The 10,220-nt window shown below is 51.4% G+C and overlaps 1 long non-coding RNA gene across 2 annotated transcripts; it reads left to right on the top strand.

Moving 5' to 3' along the window:
* Positions 1–5,624: 5,624 nt before the first annotated feature.
* LOC141584166 (uncharacterized) lies at positions 5,625–9,759 on the top strand. Of its 2 annotated transcripts, XR_012517103.1 has the most exons (4): positions 5,625–5,801; positions 6,162–6,257; positions 7,263–7,378; positions 8,282–9,759. It is a non-coding gene; the product is annotated as an uncharacterized LOC141584166 (long non-coding RNA). The 2 variants fall into 2 exon arrangements; XR_012517102.1 differs by having other exon boundaries at positions 7,263–9,759.
* The last annotated feature ends 461 nt before the right edge of the window (positions 9,760–10,220 follow it).

Below are 10,220 nucleotides of genomic sequence, written 5' to 3'. Positions count from 1 at the left end.
GTCTTCTCTGTCCTCTGGCTCTGAGCTGTCTTTTGGACTTCCAGGAGTTGCTGGACCTTGAGCAAGTTTGATAAAGATTTCCACGTGTTCCTTGTTTTTCCTCTGGCCAATGAGTGGCTTCTAACTGTGAGGACAGACAGCTGAGCATCCCATGGTTTATCACATGGTCAGCTGCTCCACTGTGGCTTTATGTGCCCACGCAGGTCCTTCCTCTCTCCATCGGGCTCCTTTCTCTTACTCTGATCAGAGCTCGGTATAGCCCTGGCTCCCTCATCCTAGGGATAGGGAATAGGGTCTTGCGAGGAGGAGACCCAATTCCAAGTCAGATATGCTGAGTCAGTTTCTAGCAAGCTGAGCTTCATGGCATTGCTCTTGATAAACACAAGATCAAGATCAAATTCAGAGAGCCCTTCAGACAAAAGCTTTCACCATGCTTCCCTCCCAAAGAAAGCATCCCTTGAGGGGTGTTCCAATACAATTTGTAAAGAGAGAAGCCAGTAAAGTTGCCCTTTCTTTACCTCAGTAAGAAAGGCCTGGCCATGGCCCTGATAGTTTGAAAAGAGTGCCCCTCTATCACAAGGCATGGGTATGTATTGGGACTTCTGTGACCACATTTCACCTGCATTTTCACCTGTCCGGGTCCACAGCAGTTATGAGAGATTCTATCTGTCTCTTCAACACACATCAGATCAACCTTGCGCACTGACTGATGTCTCAGGACTCAGATTTGGGGTTACCATGAGCTCACCATCACTTTAACTTCACAGTACTTTTCCCTTGATCTGATCTCATCTACCATATTCACTTTATGAATGCATATTTCTAGATACTGATTTTCAAACTGAGTGGTCCCAAAGGTTGATGTTCTGTATGCAATTATTTCATTTTCTTTGTTCAAAGATGGTAACAGTCATCCTCATATAACAGTTTCTTGGTCACTTACCATGTGAATATGCAGTCTCTGGGCATGGGGGCCTCTGGACTCTCAATCTCTTGTGTCCTGTTTTGCTGCCTGATCCTAGTTAGGACAGGCACTGAAAATCAAAACCAATGGTATATTGTTACCCTGTGAGAAGATGTCTTGCTTAACTGTAGAATAACATTTTTTGTTATCTCTTGTTACCCTTCCTGGCCTTTTCCCAACAATCCCACAGTCATGTTGATGTATGCTGCAGGGCGTTGTGCTCCACTCTATGCCTCCCACACTGACTGGCTTTTCTCATCCAGTAGCTCTGAAGCACGAGAGGCTGCTGGACTTAAGGGTGCTCTGAAAACTCCTCACCTATATCTGCCTCCCAATTCCCACAATGCCCTTTCATGGTCTTCCTCCTGAGGCACATAGGAAGTGTGCTTCTTAGAGGACTTTCACTTAGTGGAATTATCTGTCTCTTAAAATGTAATCTGTATTTTTTTTTTAACAAATAAAGGCCTGCATTTGTTCTTTCTGGTATGCAGACATCAGACTCTTTTTTGACCCTTGAAATCAGTTTCTCTGTTTCTGATTAACTCTGGAGATTTTGTCACTGATGCTGGGCTGCTTTACTTGGTTCCAGGAATTCGCCCTTTGTCCTCTGTGGAAGCTTTAGTTCAGGTCTCATTTTTTCCCTTGAGCACAAGACCCCTCCCTTGATGTAACACCTCACATTCTCCAGTGCAGGCCATCTGTTCGGTCGAAGCAATTCCAACCGCTTCTGCAATTAAGCTGTCAAGAGAAGGAAGAAAGGAAAGGAATGAAATGATCTGGTTTCCCTTGAAGATTCTTATGGTCACAAAGAGGAAAAGATCCTGGGATGGAAAAGAGATATTAGATAAAAACTAAGAAAATCTGAATAAAGTGTGGTCTTTAGTTAATAATATATCAATACTGTTCATTAGGTATAACAAAGAATCATACTAATGGGAATATGGGCCGGGCATTTATGGAAACTCTCTGGACTGTTTTTGCAATTTTCTGTAAATCTAAAAACGTTCTAAAAATAGTTTGTTAAAAACTGAATTGGATGCTATAAACAAAGAAAAAAGAAATGTAATAGGACAAACAAAAACTAAATGTTTCAAATGCTCATTTCAAATGCTGAATAAACTTGATAAACTACTGGTGAGAGCAATCAAGAAAAAATAAAGACAACACAAAATAATAATACATGATTGAAAAAACTACTATCAGCAGCTATTCTACACATATCTGAATGAAGAAGATGGTGTGAATAATTGAGTATCAGTTTGCTTCCTCCAGGATCCCACTGATCGCCATAGAAGGTTCAACAACCCCAACATCTTCATCCAAATAGTGTCTTGTAACCTTTACCTGCCCTCTCTTCCTTGAAAATCACTGTTCCCTGGTCCCCATGGGGGAGCCTGGGCCTTAAGCCACTTTATCTTTACTCTGAAGGAAACTCCTCTCCAGCTGAGTCAGGTCCTCATGAGATTCTAGGGGTTGCTTGGCCTCCTATGTCCACTCCCCACAACATTAGCCTGTAGCCTCATAGGGACCAGACTTTAGCCCAGCTTCCAACATACCCAACAATGTCAACCCTGTGGGGAAGTTCCTGGAGGTGTTTAAGGATGTAACAATTCAGTGATAGGGACATTTGGGGTGTTTGTCTATGTGGAAACTGACCTTACCATTTTCCTATTTTCTGAGTAGTTTATCATTTCTTGATTGCTGTCTGTCATTTTGGGAAGAAAATCAAATAAGCATCTTGTGAGTATAAGAACAACAGTGCCTCACTTACTAAAAAGGGACTTTGGAGGAACCTTGTCCAGTTGGATCTTTCCCAGGTTCAGACAAAGCAACCGACCTCCAGGTTGCTGACAAGTGTCCCTTGGTCAGTGGCCCTGTGGAAGTACAAAAGGCCCACTGATTTTGGGGACTCCTTTCATGATTCTAATTTTGCAGAGGGTCCTGTACCCTCTCCAGGCTATGGGTGGCCTTATGGGAAAATCCTGCCTCATCATAACCCCCTTTGGTGTTCACTGACACCTAGATCCAGATCCTTGGTAACCGCAGGGGAAAGGGGACAGCAAGAGCACAGTCTGTGTTGTGCACCACAACCTGGGCAAGAAAAGCATCAATCAAAAGAGATGAGCCTTGCTGGTAGGGGCCAGGAAGGGTTCTCTGAATTCTTGTGTTGCCAGGGACAGAAAAGAATGTGGTGCAGAGTGAAAAGGGGGTTTTGGGTGATGGGTGCACATCTGATTGATAACTTATGCAGAATCGTTTTCAAGTCTCTCTTAGGAGGCTAAGGGGCATGGGTTGGGGATCAAAGGTGGTATAGTAGAGGGTCTGGTGACCTGGGATCTGGGGGTCTCACTGTCCTGACACAGAAGCTGGTAAGAAACTTGCAGCAGAGCCTCAAGTTGGCAATTCCAGGTTTTGGTGCTTTCATTCTCTCAGACCTCCCTCAAAGGATCAGATGCCCTTCCTCATCCCCAGCCTCAGCCTCCCCTGAGCCCTCCAGGAAAGCAGGCTGTGTGGGTCTCCCAAACAGAGGCAGGAGCACCAGCCCTACAGACCCAGTAGCTGCTGGGTGAGGCAGATGGTGGCATAGGGTGAGGGCCACGGTGTTCCAGGGCTGCTTAGGCTGCTATGAAATTCATCCCCCACAATCCTCAGGGACCTCTTCTCTTACTGAAAGGGACATTCTTAGAACATGCTGACCTGAGTTGCAAATCCCTGGTGCTGTGTGGAGAAATGTCTCACCACCTTCTCCTATCTCTCCCCCATCACTGCCAAGCCCCGAGATTGAGCCACTGAAAAGACGTCCAGGGTCTTTGCCTGTGGCTGCTGGGCATACCTGAGCACATGTGCCGTGGGCTGCTTGTGATAGGCTGGAATACCTAACCCAGGTGTCCCAGAAGCCACCACAGACATCACCTGTCCTCCCTTGGTGGTGGTCTTTGAAAAGTGAGTCTAGACACCCTAAAACTGGAATCCAGGCTTCCTGCTTTCAAGGGCAGGTGGTCCCCCATGGTGCAGCTGTGATTCTCAGCCCTCCTCTGGGCTGTGCCTCAGCTGGGATATGAACATTCACCCTTGGCCTGGATGCTACTGCACCCACACTGAACCATCACACCCCACGCTCCCTGGCCGTCCTTCTAGGACACCCTTCTCATGAAGTCGAGAGGATGAAAAGAACAGGAAAGCATGTCAATCCTCCTGCTGTCCCCATATGGCAGAGGCTGTTGTGGGGATGTCTGTTGTACTTGGGTGAGAAAGCCCCTTGGCCTCAAGCGCTGCCATGCAAGAATGCTACAGACAGAGCCAGGTGATAGGAAAGAGCATGTCCAGGAACTCACCTGATGCCAGCCTCAGCTCAGACTGAGGATGAGGCAGGAGGCCTCTTGCTAGGCTTAGGGGATATGGCAGGAGGAGCCTCCTCAGGATGCCAACTGGGCTGGGTAAAGCCAATAGAGGGTTTGGGGACCAGGGAAGCTGTGATTTATCAAGCACTGTGGACATTGCAATATTTTCACTGCTCTGTTGAGTCCAGTGGGACATCAGTCCTGTGCATCAGCCCTCTTCCTCTAGCCCTGCCCAGTCCTGGGTGGAGAAACCTCTCCCAAGTGACTTCTTCCCTTCCAAGTGACCTGTTTCCTTCCTCAGGTGATCTCAGGTCTGCCACAGGACTACTTCCTTGCCAGGTAAACTCTGCCCTCTTGGTGACATAGTGTGCTCAGGCAACATTAGCCCTCTCAGATGACCCCAATCCTCCAAAGTGACCTCAGCCTTGGTGAAGTCTTTGCATGGTGACTTTGGCTTTTGCAGGAGGTAGGCTACTGCAGGGGCATGAGCCATATCATGGCATGAACCACTGTCCTACTCTTGTTCCAGAATGAGGAAGACATCTAGGTCCTGGCCCAGCTGCTGGCCAATGAGAGGCTTGCCATGCATGGTACTCTCCCAGGTGACCTCTGCCCTCTCAGATGACACACTCCTTCCATGAGATATTAGCCCACAGTGGACAGCTACCCACAAGGCATCACACAGCCAGGACAGGGGATGGCCACAGTGGCTGGGTAATTGTGACTTACAGTTAAGGTACTTTCTGTGCCATATTCATTTTTACCCTCCAGGACATCCCCTGCTTAGAGTCCCACAAAAGCCTGGGGCTGGTCAGGGACCCCCACAACCCAAGTCAGACACCTCTTGTCCCCATCAGAAAAGGGGATCACAGCTTCCCTGTGACCACTTTCCACATCCTGGAGCCATAATCCTCTGGCCTTGACCTTATGCAGATGACTCTTACCACCCTGCTGATCCTTCCACCTCCTAGCTGGCCATGCTCCCGACCACCCTCCCTGTCCATGGCTAGACCAAGCCCAGATGACAGAACCTCTCCGTCCTGTGTCCCTTGGCCTGACTCCACATCCATGAAAAGGCCAAGCACCCTCCAGCACCCCTAGTCACCCCACCAGCTCCCACCTGCCCTCACTGCTTCAAAGGCAGGCCTGCCCTTCTGGAACAGTGCCTCCAGGCAGGCCCCAGGGGACATTCCCAACCCTCCTCTCCTGGCTGAGACCACATGATAGGGTCACTGGTTGAGAGAGTGAAAGGCCTTCGGGTCTGGAAGCAACCACCACTACCCAACTGCTGCTGCCCAACTTCCACTGCCTAACTGCCATGCCCAACCACCACTACCCAGCCTGATGGCTCCTCATCTCAGTAGTAACCTCTGACTTCCTAGGGCCCCAGGAGCCTCTGAGGATTCTACACCCCAAGATGTTTTAAGTTACAGAGTCTCCAAGTCCATTGAGAACAAGTTTTGCTAGAAGTGCTCTGAGATCTTATGAAGCACATGGCAAGTGGACAGTCCCCTCCTCTTCCCCAGAGGCCCTGGGTCCCACAAGGTTAGGCAGACAGGGGAAGCCTGGGGCTGGTGAGAGGCCAACTTCCAGCCAGACCTTGACCTGTTTTTCAGTGGGCTCCAAGTTTGACCTCCTTTTCCTTACCTGGAGGGAACAGAGGTGCTGGGACCAGGCCAAGCTCTGGCTGAGCCAGGGCTAAAGGAAGTATGTCCACTGGGGGCCCATGCAGTGGGGAGGCATTGGGGAAGCCCCAGCCACCAGTGTTCTGCCTCATAGGGAAGAGTCTTCAGTGAGAATGCAGAGCTTTTCAGGGAAGCCCAAGGGGCCCTAAACTCTTCTGCTCTTTCTGTCAGGATGAGGAAATGTTATGCATCCAGCTTTCTACCTTAAACTGCTTTCCCTAGTGCTTCACTGATGGAATAAGGATGCATAAAGGGACCCTAGGCCAGGTATCTTCCTTCCCCACAGTGCTCAGCTCCCCTAGCCCCATGGTCTGGCTTCCTGAGGAAGATCCAGCTCACCCCCAGCCCACAGGAGGCACAGGCAGGTCCCTGCAGGGCACACAAGCCAGGACCTGCCTGATGAGAGCATCACAATGCCAGAAGCCAGGGAATTCTGGGCAGACTGAGCCAGTACTCACCTTGGAAGAGCCAGGGGAACCTGAGAAGCCACAAGCCCTCAGGAAGTCCCTTATTCCGGGAGCCGCATTCCTGCTGAGATAAGTCTACCCCCATGAATTGCTGCCAGACCTTGTCTGAACCAGCCCTATGGGGGATGGAATGGGTCTCTTCCCAAGCAAAGAGAGCCTCAAGAAGTCCAGACTGAGCTATATTGGACCTTGCTCAAGTCACTGGCCCTGAGGCTGGAAAGGCCAGGTCCTCCCCCACCCGCTGTTCCTGCTGACGTCCTTCAGGCTCGTCCTGAGGCTCTGGGATATCTACCTTCTGAAGGGTGAGTCTGTGGTGACAACTATGGCATACGTGGCCTTCACAGCACACAGAATTCAGTCCCTGGGTGCCCAATGGCACCCAGAAAGAGCATGTAGGACAGACCCTGGATCCTACACCCAGAACAGATCCCTGGCTTGTGTGTGATACCTGAAACCAACATCCACACTGTCCATATGGCCCTCTGCTCTAGCCCAGAGGTGGAGCCAGACCAGGCCTGGAGGGCTGGCTAGGGAGTGGACCCAGGCACCAAACCCACTCCTGACATAACCCAGATGAAAGGCAGGAGTGTGGTAAGCACTTCTCTGCCCAGACCTTCCTCCAGCTGTGGTTTTCTGTGCATAACCGGAACCCTGGGACAACCACAGTAGGCTCCAGCACCGCCTAGTGGAAGGTACCAGGGATGGGAACAAGGTGCAGAAACTGACCCTCCCACACACCCCTCACAGCTGGATAGTCAGCCTGTCCCTAGAACACCCCCTGAAGCTGTTCCTGTTTGGCCTGCAGGAGTTCCTTTAGGACATGCTGTCCTAGGCCTAACCCTGGAGGAGGACATAGTAATGAGGCACCCTGAGGCCTCCATGGGGGAACCGAGAAGCATGCCCTGTGACCTGCACCCCCAGGTGGCCTTTAGCACCAGGTCTTCTCCTATGTCACCCTCTGAGGCAGCAAATAGTGACAGGTGCCCAGACCTCACCAGCCCTACTCTCTGGGCCTTGTCCCAGCCCTTCATCTCCCTCTTCCTCTAAGAAGCTTCTGAAAACAAGCTGCCTGGGCCCTAGGGCAAAAGCTGACCTTGGGTTTACTACACATGCCTCAGAGACAAGGTGTATGGGATATGAGCAAGACCCTCCCCTGTACCCTGCTATTCTCACCCATGAAAACCCCAGAAGGACACTGGAGGGGTGGAACCCATCTGTGCAAGCCCACAACCACACCTGTGAGTACCAGCAGCACCAGAGAGCACCAGAGGCTCTTCACTCCTGAGCACCCCTCCAAGGGCCTAAAATCAGTGTCTGAAACATTGAGAGCACTTGGGGAGAGGGCATAGATGAAACCCTGACCCAGAGCCAGAATTGAGAGCTCAACTGAGTGTGGGAACAGTCTAGCCCTGGGATGGAAATCCCCTAGAGGGGTAGAGGGTGTCTCACTCACTGTGGAGATAAACCCCCATGTCAGGTGGCAAAGCAAGTAGGTAACAGTTAAGGCCCCATCTATCTGAGTTCTGAATCCGGGCTAAATCCCAGATTAAGTAACCCTGGGATAAAAGTGTGAGGCAGGAAGCCTGAGCCAGCCCCTGGTGGGCTGACCCAGGATTGACTTGAGGTTCCTTAACAGCTTCCCCACCCCAGGCTGCACATACACCTCACCCTGGGATCAGCAGCCTGCAGAGTTGTCCTCAGCGTTAGACCATGGGAACCACATGGGGACCCTAAGGACTCCAGGGACCCAGGTATAAGGGGCCCAGCCTGGCAAAAGCAGGATGTTCTCAGTGGAGAAGCTAACCAAATCTACTTTTCTTTCAGCCAAACCTGAGCAAGTGCCCCTAGCACCCAGGCCTCTGTGGGCATCCCCCAGCATTGAGACCTTCCCCAAGGGGACAGTCTGGTCCTCCTTGGGCCACAAGTCCAGCTCCAGCAGCCCATGGGTGTAGCCCTCCTAAAACGGGAACCTCGTCTTCCCTCACCTTTGCCTGGCTAGGCTGTCCCCAAGGCCAAAGCCCAGAGACACGAGGGAGCTTCTGCAGAGCCCAGGATAGTAGGCTGCTCTCTGGGGGCCCTGGGGACACAGAATATGGCCAGCCTGTCCCCAGCTCAGGACAGGATGCTTGGTGATTCCTGCGTTGGAACTCCCTCTCAAAGCTCCCCATGGATCTGGACCTCAGAGGCCTGTGGTTTTCACAGTACAGCTTGGAGCAGAGAAGCTAGGCCCCTGTCACTTCCATATTTGCCCTGGACATCTCTAAGACCATGGGACTGGTCCAATCCCCAATACCAGCCCTGCTCAGTCCCCTGATAGCCCAGTGGTAGGGCCAAAGACAACTCTCCTGAATGTGGTGCCTGCATCCGATCATGGAAGGTGACTAGCATGGCCCAGAAGGAGCTAGGGCAGCACCTGGAAAGCTGCCCCAAAGCCCCAGACAGTTCCTTAGGCATGGAAAGTCAATCCCGATGAGGAAGCTGGACACTTGGAGGCCACTGGAGAGAAGGGTGAGCATGGCATCCTCACAGCCCAGGTCAGCCAGCAGCTTGCCCTACATCCACAGTACCAACCTGTAAGGCAGAACTGACCTCTCAAGGCACAATTTCCAGACCCAGAGGGCCCTAGCCCAGACACAACCTGAGCCCTGAAAGAGAAGGGGCACCAGAAGTGCCTTGGGGCCCCCAGCAGTAGCCAAGGTAAGCACACAAGAGACTGAGTCTCCTGTGGCCTTGTCCAGAACTAGTACTTGGCTTAAGGCAGAGAAAGCCCCCTTGGAGCACTGTGTACATACCCAGGGCCTGTGTGTGCTCAGCAAGGCCAAGCTGATAATGTTACCAGGCTCAAACTACAACTGGCCTTGTGGGGTGAGGGTGGGGCAGAAACAGGTAGACCAGCCACCAACCTCATCCATTCAAGAAAGCAGGAATGGCCAGGATCCTGCTGGATAAGTGGCCACCACCAGACCACCAATGGGGCAGAGTCCTGAGGCCCAAGCAGATAGCACAGGGGCCCTGCTTCCAGGGTCCACGATCTGCTCCAGGACACAGGACTGAAGAAAACTAAGCAAATGAGAGCCCAGGAGGCAGGAACCCTACCTCTGCCATTCTTGGCAGTTGTATTTTGTGGTTGGAAAAAGTCAGGAAAACTGGCGCTACCCGCTGCAGGAGGCTCCAAAGTGGGACCAGAGCTTCCAGCATAGATTCAACAATGCCTGAGAAAGCTCTTCTTGGGGAAAAGGACCTCTTCCTTGGCCTCAAAGCCCCCACTTATTTTTATTAAAGCACAATAAAGTCTGTTGTTATGACCTGTTTTTGAGTTGCCCAGAGCTTTCAGCAGGAAACCCTGGACATGCTGGGGTGGATGGGAAATGAGGGTGGAACAGCCCAGACCCTGATCAGCCTCTCATAGCTTCCTTATCCCAAAGGCCACAGCAAGGCCAAGGACCAGAATGGCCAAGTTTCCCACAGAACTGTGAGACCACACTGCACTGCAGCCTCCCACTCTCAGGCAGATGCCAGGGTTAAGATCAATAATTTACTGCAATTCAACCTGCAGCTGACAAGGACTCCCAGAGGACTGGAAAGGGAGCAAAAGGTTGGAGTTCCAATGACATTGGACATTCATGACGGTCCATACAAAGCATCCCTGAGGGTCTGCTGTCACCTGTGTCGACTGTTCTTGGGTAACTGGTCTCAGGCAGCCCTTCCTTTCTTCCCTCCCTCCCTCCTTCCATCTCTCCATCCCTCTCTTCCTCTTTCCCTT

The sequence above is a fragment of the Saimiri boliviensis genome, chromosome 4 (genome assembly GCF_048565385.1).
Source record: "Saimiri boliviensis isolate mSaiBol1 chromosome 4, mSaiBol1.pri, whole genome shotgun sequence".
Taxonomy (NCBI): Eukaryota; Metazoa; Chordata; class Mammalia; order Primates; family Cebidae; genus Saimiri; species Saimiri boliviensis.
The sequence above is the reverse complement of the archived record's forward strand: the minus strand, read 5'-3'. Positions and strand labels throughout refer to the sequence as shown.